This window comes from Phyllobates terribilis, unplaced genomic scaffold, assembly GCF_046119375.1.
Source record: "Phyllobates terribilis strain yellow unplaced genomic scaffold, ASM4611937v1 Scaffold_1__5_contigs__length_1240528914, whole genome shotgun sequence".
NCBI lineage: Eukaryota > Metazoa > Chordata > Amphibia > Anura > Dendrobatidae > Phyllobates > Phyllobates terribilis.
This window is the reverse complement of record NW_027362761.1, coordinates 372,623,800-372,637,260: the sequence shown is the minus strand read 5'-3', so window position 1 is coordinate 372,637,260 and position 13,461 is coordinate 372,623,800. Positions and strand designations below refer to the sequence as shown.

The window sequence follows — 13,461 nt, the reverse complement described above, 5'->3', positions numbered from 1 at the left end:
CAGCTGGACACACAAGGGGGGGCCCGGCTGGACACATGAGGGGGAACCCTGGCTGGACACACAAGGGGGGAAAAAGCTGGACACACGAGGGGGGAGCCCTGGCTGGATACACAAGGGGGGCCCTGGCTGGACACACAAGGGGAACCCTGGCTGGACACACAAGGGGGGGCATGGCTGGACACACAAGGGGGGGCCCTGGCTTGACACACAAGGGGGAACCCTGGCTGGACCCAGGCAAAGGGGGGGGCAGGATGGGTATATGGTGGGCAGGCTGGACACATGGAGGCCAGGATGGATATATGTGGGGGCAGGCTGGACACATGGAGGCCAGGATGGATATATGGGGGGGCAGGCTGGACACATGGAGGCCAGGATGGATATATGGGGAGCAGGATGGATATATAGGGGGGCAGGCTGGACACATGGAGGCCAGGATGGATATATGGGTGGCAGGATGGATATATGGAGGACAGGATGGATATATGGGGGGGGCAGGCTGGACACATGAAGGCCAGGATGGATATATTGGGGGGCAGACTGGATACATGGAGGCCAGGATGGATATATGGGGGGGCAGGCAGGGCACATGGAGGCCAGGATGGATATATGGAGGGGGCAGGCTGGACACATGGAGGCCAGGATGGATATATGGGGGGTATGCTGGACACATGGAGGCCAGGACGGATATATGGGGGGGCCAGGCTGGACTCATGGAGGCCAGGATGGATATATGGGAGGGGGCTGGCTGGACACATGGAGGCCAGGATGGATCTATGGGGGGGGGCAGGCTGAACACATGGAGGCCAGGATGGATATGTGGGGGGGGGCAGGCTGAACAAATGGAGGCCAGGATGGATATATGGGGGGGACAAGCTGGACACATGGGGGGCTAGGATTGATATGTGGGGGGGGCAGGCTCGATACATGTGGGCTAGCATAAATATATGGAGGGGCACGCTGGATATATGGGGGGTGTCAGGATGGATATATGCAGGGGGGAAGGGCAGGATGGATATATGAGGGGGCAGGCTGGACACATGGAGGCCAGGATGGATATGTAGGGGGAGCAGGCTGGACACATGGAGGCCAGGATGGATATATGGGTGGGGCAGGCTGGACACATGGAGGCCAGGATGGATATATGGGTGGGGCAGGCTGGACACATGGAGGCCAGGATGGATATGTAGGGGGCAGGCTGGACACATGGAGTCCAGGATGGATATATGGGGGGGGCAGAATGTATGTATGGGGGGGTGTCAGGATGGATATATGCAGGGGGGAAGGGCAGGATGGCTATATGGGGGGGAGGTTGGACACATGGAGGCCAGCATGGATATGTAGGGGGGCAGGCTGGACAAATGGAGTCCAGGATGGATATACATAGTTACATAGTTACATAGTTAGTAAAGCCGAATAAAGACTTGCGTCCATCAAGTTCGACCTGTTAGTTCTGTAATTGCTAAAGTTGATCCAGAGGAGGGCAAAAACCCCAAATGATTTGGCCAATCTTCACCTGAGGAAAAATTCCCTCCCGACTCTGAAACCAGCAGTCAGAATAAATCCCTGTATCAACCTACTATTTTATTTTATTTTTAAGTATATGCTGAAATCTGCCTGGTATCTAGAAATGCATCCAGTCCCCGCTTGAACTGGTTTAGTGAATCCGACATTACCGTCTCCTCACTCAGTGAATTCCATATTCTCACTGCTCTTACCGTAAAGAACCCCTTCCTATGCTGGTGCTGAAACCTTTTCTCTTCCAGTCTTAGTGAATGCCCTCTTGTTACCGTAATATTCCTCCTTTTGAACAAATCCCGGGCAAGATCTCTATACTGTCCCCTAACATATTTGTACACATTTATTATGTCCCCCCTCAACCTTCTCTTTTCCAGGCTGAATAGTCCTAGTTTTGCCAACCTCTCTGGGTATTGCAGTCCCTCCATTCCCTTTATTAATTTTGTTGCCCTCCTTTGTACCTTTTCAAGCTCATTTATATCCTTTCTATATATTGGGGCCCATAACTGAGCACAGTATTCCAAGTGTGGTCTGACCAGAGCTTTGTACAGTGGAAGAACAATGTTCTCATCCTTTGCAGCTATACCTCTTCTGATACATCCCATTACCCTGTTTGCCCTTACAGCAGCCGCCTGACTTTGGGCACTCCAATTTAGTTTGCTATCAATCAAGATGCCCAAGTCCTTCTCCATCTCTGAATTCCCCAATGATTTCCCATTCAGTGAGTACTGGTGACTTCCATTTTTCCTTCCCATATGTATGACCTTACATTTCTCCTCGTTAAACCTCATTTGCCATTTAATGCTCCACCTAGCCAGCTTATCCAAATCCCTCTGTAGGTCTGCACTGTCCTCTTTTGTATTAATTGTTTTACATAACTTTGTGTCATCTGCAAATATTGATATTTTACTATTTATCCCGTTGACTATGTCGTTAATAAAGATATTAAATAACATTGGGCCTAGTACAGACCCCTGTGGTACCCCACTAGTGACGCTTACCCAATCTGAGTATATTCCATTTATAACCACCCTCTGCCTTCTATCCTTTAGCCAGTTAGCTACCCACTTGCAGACATTTTCCCCCAGCCCCATCATTCTCATTTTGTATACCAACCTATTATGTGGCACGCTATCGAACGCTTTTGAGAAGTCGAGATACACGACATCCACTGGTTCCCCCTGATCTACTCGAGAGCTAACCTCCTCGTAGAAGTCAATCAGGTTAGTTTGGCAGGAGCGATTCCTCATGAATCCATGTTGGTTCGGGGTTAATAGATTATTAGCATCAAGATGCTCCATGATTGCCTCATTAATAAAGCCTTCAAAAATTTTGCCCACAACGGACGTCAGACTCACCGGCCGATAGTTTCCGGCGTCACTTTTCGCTCCCTTTTTGAATATTGGCACTACATTCGCCTGTCGCCAATCAAGTGGTACAGACCCAGTCTCAACAGAGTCCTTGAATATAAGATATAACGGTCTGTCTATCACATTACTTAGTTCCCTTAGTACCCGTGGGTGTATGCCATCAGGTCCTGGTGATTTGTTTATTTTAATGTTACTGAGGCGTTTCTGTACCCCAGCTTGGGTTAGATTTGTCATACTTAGTGGAGGATTAAGTTTGTCACTTCTCATTTCTCCTGTTAGTTCGATTTCCTTTGTGAAAGTTGACGAAAAAAATTTATTTAATAGATTAGCTTTATCCTCATCTTTCTCTATGATTTTGCCTTCCTCACTTTTTATCGGTCCAATATTATCCGATTTAATCCTTTTACTATTTATATACGTAAAGAACAGTTTGGGATTTGATCTACTTTCCCTAGCAATACGTCTCTCTGTTTCCTCCTTCGCTATTTTTATTTGTTTTTTTGCAGGTTCTCGTTTTTTCCTTGTAACACATTAGTGCCTCCTTACTGTTTTCCTGTTTTAATCTCTTGAATGCCTCTTTTTTGCTATTTAACGCCCCTTTTACGTTCTTGTTCAACCATATTGGTTTCCTCTTATTTCTGGCCCTTTTATTCCCATACGGTATATACCTCTCGCACTGAGTATTCAGAATTATTTTGAAGGTTTCCCATTTACTATTCGTATTCCTTTGATTAAGAACTTTGTCCCAGTCTATAAGTTGAAGGTTTTCTTTCAGCTGATCAAACTTCGCCCTCCTAAAGTTTAATGTTTTAGTTGTTCCCTTATTGATAACCCTACTGAAGGGCATTTTGAAATTGATAATATTATGATCGCTATTACCTAGGTGCCCCCCTATCTGTACCTCAGTTATTCTATCAGGCCTATTAGTCAATATTAAGTCCAACACGGCCTTCCCTCTCGTTGGTTCCTGCACTAGTTGGGAGAGATAATTATCCTTGATATTTGTCAAGAACCTTTTTCCTTTCTGCGATCTACAGGTTTCTGTTTCCCAGTCAATATCCGGGTAGTTGAAGTCCCCCATTACAATCACCTCATTATGTTTTGCTACTTTGTCTATTTGTCCTAATAGCAGTTTCTCATTCTCCTCTGTTATATTGGGTGGCTTATAGCAGACCCCCAGTAATATTTTATTATTATTTTTTGCCCCCTCTATCTCTACCCACATGGACTCGACCCCCTCTTCTCCCTCTCCTATATCTTCCCTTAGTCTGGGCTTTAGACGTGACTTTACATATAAGCAGACTCCTCCGCCCTTCCCCTGTTTCCAGTCCCTTCTAAATAAACTATAATCTGTTAAATTTACCGCCCAGTCGTAGCTATCGTCTAGCCAAGTCTCTGTTATACCTACGATGTCATACCTCTCCTCCGATATAAGCGCCCGCAGCTCATCCGCCTTATTGCTCAGGCTTCTTGCGTTGGTCAGCATGCAAGATAAAACTTTGGGGTTATTTAGCATCCTATTCTTCTCTAACGATCTAACTGTACTATCCCCACCCCCCTCTCCACCCTCATTATATTCACTTCTCCCCTTCCCCCTTGCTTGCCTCACATCCCACCTATTTCCTTGGTTCCCCCCCCCGTCTCTAGTTTAAAAACTCCTCCAACCTATTAGCCATCTTCTTCCCCAGCACCGCTGCACCCTCCCCATTGAGGTGCAGCCCGTCCCTACGGTAGAGCCTGTAGCCGACAGCGAAGTCGGCCCAGTTCTCCATGAACCCAAACCCTTCTGCCTTGCACCAACTCTTTAGCCACTTATTCACCTCCCTAACCTCCCGTTGGCGCTCCTGTGTGGCTCGCGGGATTGGTAGTATTTCTGAGAAAACTACCTTGGAGGTCCTTGCCCTAAGCTTCCTACCTAGATCCCTGAAATCATTTTTAAGGACCCTCCATCTACCACTCACTTTGTCATTGGTGCCAATGTGGACCATGACCGCTGGGTCTTCGCCAGCCCCACCCAGTAACCTGTCAACCCGATCCGCGATGTGCCGGACTCGAGCGCCAGGGAGGCAGCACACCGTTCGGCGATCCCGGTCTTTGTGACAGATTGCCCTGTCTGTCCCCCTAATAATAGAGTCACCCACTACCAGGACCTGTCTAGCCTGCCCTACACTTCCCCCCTCCCCCTCATTACTGGAGCATACACTCCCCCGGCGGTCAGAGGATCTGTCGTGCTCCAATAATGCCGGTTCTGAACCAGCCTTCCTATACTTCTTCCCTCTATTCCTTCTAACTGTTACCCAGCTCCCTGCCTGTTCAGCCTGCGCTTCCCCACTAAGCTCCACCCCCATTGTTGACCCATTGAGTGTCTGCTCGGTGAGCAGCAAACTCCGTTCCATGTTGTCGATGCTCCTCAGTACCGCTATCTGAGCACTTAGATCCAGGATTTGGGCTTCCAAGTGCACGATATGCTCACATCTCTCGCAGCAGTATGGATCCCTGAGCAGTAGCTCAGGGAATGCATACATTGCGCAAGATGTACACTGCATGGCTCCGGCCAACATGGACGTCATTCTAAATATGGGGATACAGTCAGTATATATGTACAAGTACAAAACACAATTATTTATATATAGGTGTATGGACGGGGATCAATTAGGGATGTGCAAGTGTATCGATTAGATATCGACGCGGGATCCGTTAAGTATGGACGGGGGATCAATTAAGTATCAATTAAGTGTGGACGGGGGATCAGCTGAGTGGGTCAGGTGGATTAATTAAGTATGGACGGTGTGTCAATTAACTATGGACTGGGATCAATAAGTATGGACTGGGGAAATAATTAATTGAGGACTAGGGAATCAATCAATTAATTATGGACAGGGGGTTTAATTAAATAGGATGGGGGGTAAAGCAAATAAATAGGTATGGACGGTGGGTCAATTAACTAAGGACTGGGGATCAATAAGTATCAATAATATCAATAAATATGGACTGGGGAAATAATTAATTGTGGTCTGGGGAATCAATCAATTAATTATGGACAGGGGTTAATTAAATATGGTGGGGGATAAGGCAAATAGATAGGGACTGGGGATGAGTAAAAGTGGACAAGGGGAATCTATTAAATAGGACAAGGGGGATCAATCAATTATGGGCTGGGGGGGTCAATCATTTAAATGTGGTCAGGGGGATCACTTTAATATGGACGGGGGGTGGTCGGGGATCAATTAAATGAGGACGGGGGGGTCAATTTAATGTGGTCAGAGGGATCAGTTAAATATGGACGGGGGTGTTCAGGGGAATCAATTTAAATATGGACGGGGTGATCAATTAAATATGGACGGGGGGGTAATCAATTAAATATGGACTAGGGAATACAATACAATTACAATACAGATACAAATACAATACAGTACAGTACACACTTGGGTTCAGTAGGGCCGCTTATCGCGGCCTCCTGCCCCTCACTCACCTCCTCTAGGGACGCTGCTCGCTATCACAGTGCGCTTGACCCTCCGGTCGCCTCTTACCGGTCCTCCTGATCACCTCCTGGTCACCACCACCTGGCACCCTCAGCCGGCCAGCACTGCACGCTGCCACAGCGCTCTCTTGCGCTCGTGCCTCCGGTCGCCTCCTACTGGTCCTCCCGGTCCGCTCGGTCACCTCCGCCTGGCTCTCCTCCCTTCCCAGGAGCTCTCTCCACACACAGCACAACTCTTGCAGCACACGGCAGGCTCCGCCTCCACCACTTCCTGAGATATATGGGGGGGGCAGGCTGGAAACATGGAGGCAAGGATGGATATGTGGGGGGGGCAGGCTGGCCACATGGGGGGCTAGGATGGGTATATGCGAGGGGGCAGGCTCGATACATGTGTGCTAGGATAAATATATGGAGAGGTCACACTGGATAAATGGGGGCTAGAAGGGATATATGCAGGGGGGTGTCAGGATGGATATATGCAGGGGAGGGGGGCAGGATGGATATATGGGGGGGAGGGCAGGCTCGATACACGTGGGTTAGGATAAATATATGGAGAGGCCACCCTGGACATATGGGGGCCAGAAGGGACATATGGGGGTGCCTGGCTGGTCAAGGGACTTAATTACTGTTTGGGGGCCAGATTGAGGAACATACTTTATTAGTTTATGTTGGCCAGTGGGGAACATTATTACTTTAGATTCCAATTATTATTATTACATTATTACTTCTGTAATATAATTTACTTTTTAGGAAATTGCTTTCCATAGGATGGGACAAAAGAGGGCTCCTGTTACAGTGCAGGACGGCACTATGTTGCTTTTTTTCTTCAGCTGGTGTAGTGTAGAAGTTGGGGGGGGGGAAGTGGGAATATTCTCTAGAAGAGATCAGTTAATGATGACTGTGTGTTATTTTATGCAGAGATGATTCCTGGCTGGAAGAAGTGATGGCTGTCTGTGCCTGATGAAGAAGAAAAGCGAAGATGAAGGACTTCACCTAGAGACGCCACTGGTGAGTCAGTGTATTACATGTACACTTACACTACACACGTGGTCAAAATTGTTGGTACCCCTCGTTTAATGAAAGAAAAACCCACAATGGTCACGGATATTTTGTTGAAGAACCTTTTGAGGCAATCACTGCAATCAGACGATTCCAGTAACTGTCAATGAGACTTCTGCACCTCTCGACAGGTATTTTGGCCCACACCTCATGAGCAAACTGCTCCAGTTGACTCGTGTTTGAAGGTTGCCTTTCCAGACGGCATGTTTCAGCTCTTTTCAAAGATGCTCAATAGGATTTAGGTCAGGGCTCATAGAAGCCACTTCAGAATAGTCCAACGTTTTCCTCTTAGCCATTCTTGAGTCATTATCCTGCACAGATTCAAGACACCTTGTGCCTGATGCAGCAGAGCAGCCCCAGAACATAACAGAGCCTCCTCCATGTTTCACAGTAGGGACAGTGTTCTTTTCATGATATGCTTCATTTTTCCATTTGTGAACATAGAGCTGATGTGCCTTGCCAGAAACTTCCATGTTTGTCTCATCTGTCCATAGTACATTCTCCCAGAAGCTTTGTGGCTTGTCAACATGTAGTTTGGCAAATTCCAGTCTGGCGCTTTTTTATTATTATTTTTTTCAACAACAGAGTTCTCCTTGGTCGTCTCCCATGAAGTCCACTTTGGATCAAACAACGATGGATAGTACGATCTGACACTGATGTTCCTTGAGCTTGAAGTTCACCTTTAATCTCTTTAGAAGTTATCCTGGGCTCTTTTGTTACCATTCATATTATCCCTCTCTTTGATTTGTCATCAATTTTCCTATTTTCCTCCTGTGGCCACGTCCAGGGAGGTTGGCTACAGTCCCATGGATCTTAAATTTCTGAATAATATGTGCACCTGTAGTCACAGGAACATCAAGCAGCTTGGAGATGGTCTTATAACCTTTACCTTTAACATGCTTTTCAATAATTTTCTTTCTAATCTCCTGAGACAACTCTTTCCTTTGCTTCCTCTGGTCCATGTTGAGCGGGGTGCACACCATGTCACCAAACAACACAGGGAGTATCTGTAGCCCTATAAACAGGCCCACTGACTGATTACAAGATTGTAGACACCTGTGATGCTAATTAGTGGACACAACTTGATTTAACATGTCCCTTTTGTCACATTATTTTCAGGGGTACCATAATTTCTTTCCAGGCCTATTTCCTGAGTTTAATTTTTTTTATTCCGTGGAAGCAAAAAAGCAATGTCTGACTTTCATTTGTTCATTTTCATAGATTTTTAATGTATTATTACTTTTGTCAGATTCAAGTTATTTCTGTGACCATTGTGGGTTTTTCTTTCATTAAACGAGGGGTACCAACAATTCTGACCACTTGTGTATATAGTATATACAGAGTTCCTGTGTATGTCACTGGTGATCACTGTATTACGTATACACTATATACAGAGCTTCTGTGTATAATGTCACTGGTGACCACTGTATTACCTGTACACTGACACTATATACAGAGCTCCTGTGTATAATGTCGCTGGTGATAATAATAGTGTTGTTAGTATTGTGGTTTGTATTCATGATCAGTATTGTAGTATTTGGTCACTTTGGGGTGGTAATATGTGGTCTGGTCATGGTGTGGCGATATTTGTCCCTTTTGTATGTGGTATTATTGGTGTTGATATAGTGAACAGTGTTGTGTATGGCGGTCATTTTGTTCTTGCTGATATTAACTAGGAAAAGATTTTTTTTCCATTAGGCCACAGCCCCACCATTAGTATTTGGTTAGTATTTTTTCTCAGGAGTCGCTGCCAAAACAAGGAGTGGGTGATAAATGCAGAATTGGTGACTTGTTTCTATTATACCTTTTCTCTGATTGTTCCTCACCTGGTTTTGGCTCCCACTCCTGAGAAAAAATACTGACCGAATACTGATAGTGGGGCCATGGCCTTAGAGATTAAATACTTGGACCAGAGCAGCAGAGATGCACTTACAGGGGTTCTCTGGTGAAAACAAGTAATCACCTCTCCACAGGATCAGTGATAATATTGATTGGTGGGGGCCTGACTGCTGGGACACAATCGGCAGAATGTGGAGCTTTTCTCCCCATTAGACTGGAGCTGCATGTGAGATGCGACCACTGATCCATTCATTCCCTCAGTGGCTGTGAGCGCTGCTCTTTTTTGGAAGCCCCCCAAGGGAATAAATAGAGCTGCGGTCAAACGTCCCAGCTGTCGCTGTATTTTAAAATGGGGATAAGTGTCCTGTCAGGGATGAAACTTCCCCATTCTTCAGATAGGTGCATTTTCCACTGTTCGGACCCGAACGATCAATAAGTGATCACCTATACTGTGGAGCCCATGGATCGGTGATAACTTGTTTTAACCAAAGAACCCCTTTAATGCAAACTACAGTAATTGCTCCACTATAACAGGGATAGCGGATAACAGATATTTGCATATGGCTGTAGGTGGGCCCCTAGAGTCAGTTCTCCCTGTGGGCTCCAGACACCCCAGTCCGACCCTGTCCCCATCCTACTCCCCTTCATGTAATAATGTCCCCATCCTGGTCCCATCCTATAGTAACGTCCCCATCCTGGTTCCATCTTGTTGTAATGTTCCCCCATCATGGTCCCATCTTGTAGAAATGTTCCCTATACTGCTTCCCCCCATCTTATAGTAATGTCCCTCATCCTACTCCATTTCTTGTAGTAATGTCCCCTATCCTGGTCCTCTTCTTGTAATAGTGTCCCCCAATATGCCGTTTTTCACATACACATTAGAAAAAGGTTTCTCACCTCGCTCCCTCGACGAAAAGCGCCCTTTTCCTCCTCTCCAGCCGGCGTGACACATTGTAGTGACGTCATGCACTGCCGCAATGGGCACAACTTCAGCTGCGGGCCTCTAATTGGCCGATGGCTGGTATAGGTATTGAGGTGCAAAGAGATGGTCTCTACGTCGTGATACAATTCAATTGAATGTGCTCCCTTGGACAGGATTATCTCGGGAGCTCAGGGACATGGGGGCTGCGCAATGGAGCCTCAGGGGTCACATACAGCCCCCGTGTTTAAGACCTCTCCCATGTCCACTGCAGAACCTACACAATAGAAAATCCTCAGTAGTAGATAAGGTGGAAGATTTCCATTCCCCAATTAATATTTTCTAAAGTTTATCAATGTCCACAATGCAGTGGAATACGTATAAAAGTATACAGGGAATACGTTAAAAGTATACAGGGAATACTTTCAAAATATTGTGATGTGAATAGAGTCTACTTTAACATATACTCCATACACCAAATACTGTAGAATTATCAATTAAATCTTTAATATAATTTCAATGCAATATAAAGCTCTTTGAAAATAAAACAAAAAAAAAACTACAAATAAAATCAATAACTTTTTCATGTTTTGAGTTTTTTCTTCGATGTCCTCGCAGTTTTCCACTCTTAGGCTTTTTAATCAGCTTCTGATTCAGCAGCAGTTGCATGTGACGTGTACATTGCTTGATGGGCTTGCAGAACTTCAACAGCTTCTGCTACCATGGAGCGGAGGGATTCTGGTGACTCAAGCATGTGGAGCAGTTCCGAATTATCAAGCTCTAGTAACATCCCAGTTATTTTATTGGACATTGCAGGTTGTATGGCTTGGATCAGGGGGAAGAGGCGCTCGCCCAGTATTTCTTTCTGCTCCTCTGGAGAATTTGAGGACAGCACAATGGCTTTGAGGGCTTCTTGTGCATGGACAGCAGGCTGCGGCATAGTAAAGTGTGGTTGATTAAGTTGCTGTAGATTACGGGCACCAGCATTATACGTAAACTGACGGACTGAGTGACTTGTGAACGTAGCTACAGGTTGCAACCCTGTTGTTTGCGTCGATGTGTTAACACTCTTAGTTGATATTATGGTGTCAAATGTTGAAGGTCTTAGAGGAGGAAGTTGGATGGGCCCTGGCATATTCTGAAATGAGTCAAGTCTTTCATTCTGTAATTTCCAAGGTGGACTTGGCCTAACTTGAGCGATCTGCCTATTTTTACAATAGGAAGACTTCTTCTGAACTGGTGTAATAGTTGGCATGGTTCTACATAGAGGTAACTGATAAGGATTACGTGGATTGGTTGCAAATCTCCTGTTGACCAATCTCTCCATATGCTGGTGTGTTAGACGAGCTTGACGTTCCTCCTTGCGCTGTGCCAGGGAAACATACAGTGGTTTCATAGCGATGATTCTACCGCTCATTTTGGCAAGAGCATTGGTTGCCTCTTGTGGAGAGGAGAGGCACACGAAGCCAAATCCTTTGCTGTGTCCACCTTCCATCATTACCTTGGCACTGGTGATGGTCCCATATGGAGAGAACTCTTTTCGCAGTCTCTCGTCATCAATACCGTGGTCCAGATTTTTGACATAGAGGTTGGCACCCTGGCTTTGTGTGATCCTGTCCCGCTTCAACTGTTCAAACTTTCTTTTCAGCTCAAATTGTCTCTCCACCTTCTTCTGGGCTCGGCCTACATAGATGACCCTACCATTCATGTCCTTGCCGTTCATTTCTTCCACAGCTTTTAGCGCATCCTCATGTCTCTCAAAATTGACAAAGCCAAATCCTTTTGACTTCCCAAACTTATTGATCATGACTTTGACATTAACCATAGGGCCATAACGGTCAAACAGTTGCTTCAGGTATTCATCATCCACGTCTTCTGCAAAGTTCTTGCAGTTCTTGGCTCTGGCACTAGACTCAACTTCCCGTTTACTGCGTGACTTGAAGTGTCCCACCGATATTATGTGGTCATTTAAAAGTTTCCCATTCATCGTCTCTATAGCCTTCTCTGCGGCCTCTTGGCTTTCAAAATGGACAAATCCGACTCCTTTTTTATCACCCATTACCTTGACTGACAATATCTTCCCAAATGTAGAAAACGCCTCATGCAGGGCTTTATTATCAATGGCTGGGTCCATGTTCTTGATGAACACCCCACTCTTGTACAGGGAGGGGTCATGTAGTGACCTCATTATGCGCACAGACCTGCCACATATGACGTCATAGTTCATTGTATCCACCACACGCTGGGCATCCCCTGCACACTGGAAGTTGACGTAAGCATAGCCGTACGATCGCCGGCTCACCGGGTCCCTGCACACTCTGATGGACATGATGGGGCCGGCAGGGCGGAACAATGGCTTTGAGGGCTTCTTGTGCATGGACAGCAGGCTGCGGCATAGTAAAGTGTGGTTGATTAAGTTGCTGTAGATTACGGGCACCAAGCTCGGAGACTTCTGGGTGCAGGTTCTCGATGTACAGGGACGCGGCGGGCACTCTGTGCTGCTCGGAGGCCATCCTTCCTCTGTACACGGCATATAACGACATCGGGTAACGGCTGCTTACTCCGGGCATTGCCGCGCGCGTCACCTGCGCGCTGCCTCACCAATGGAGCGCGGGGTGCGGGAGAGCAGGCACAGCTGGGGGGAGAGTAGGCACAGCGTTGTCATAGTAATTAACATCTACCTTCAGAAACAAGTGTGCTTGACTAGTCCACACCCCGCGGTCACCCACAGCACGTGGCCGCCCACACTGTCCCCGTGTAATACAGGTGACGTGGAGGCGACCGGGAGCTGCGGCAATCTTCTCTCAGTCACTGCTGCTAGGCTAGGGGCTTCCAATCACTGCCTGGCTGCTATGTCCACAGCATTGGCTCACGTTATAGGGATACAGTATAGACATGTGAGTAACATTAACTTTACCAGACTTTTAAAGGTTTGCAGTCTGGCTTTTGATAAATGACCTTGTTCTTGTTATTCAAACATAATCTTTTCTCTACCTGTTTGCTGATGTCAGCTCCACCACACACCAAGATAGCCTTATTCCAAAGTCATAGCTATCTACTCTATAAATACATGAATCTACAGTGCAGACCAAAAGTTTGGACACACCTTCTCATTTAAAGATTTTTCTGTATTTTCATGACTATGAAAATTGTACATTCACACTGAAGGCATCAAAACTATGAATTAACACATGTGGAATTATATACTTAACAAAAAAGTGTGAAACAACTGAAAATATGTCTTATATTCTAGGTTCTTCAAAGTAGCCACCTTTTGC

General features: G+C 46.2%; 1 pseudogene; it reads right to left on the bottom strand.

Annotated features, from left to right (window-relative positions):
• Positions 1 to 10,820: 10,820 nt before the first annotated feature.
• LOC141265451 (polyadenylate-binding protein 1 pseudogene) lies at positions 10,821 to 12,696 on the bottom strand (annotated as a pseudogene).
• Between the last annotated feature and the right edge of the window lie 765 nt (positions 12,697 to 13,461).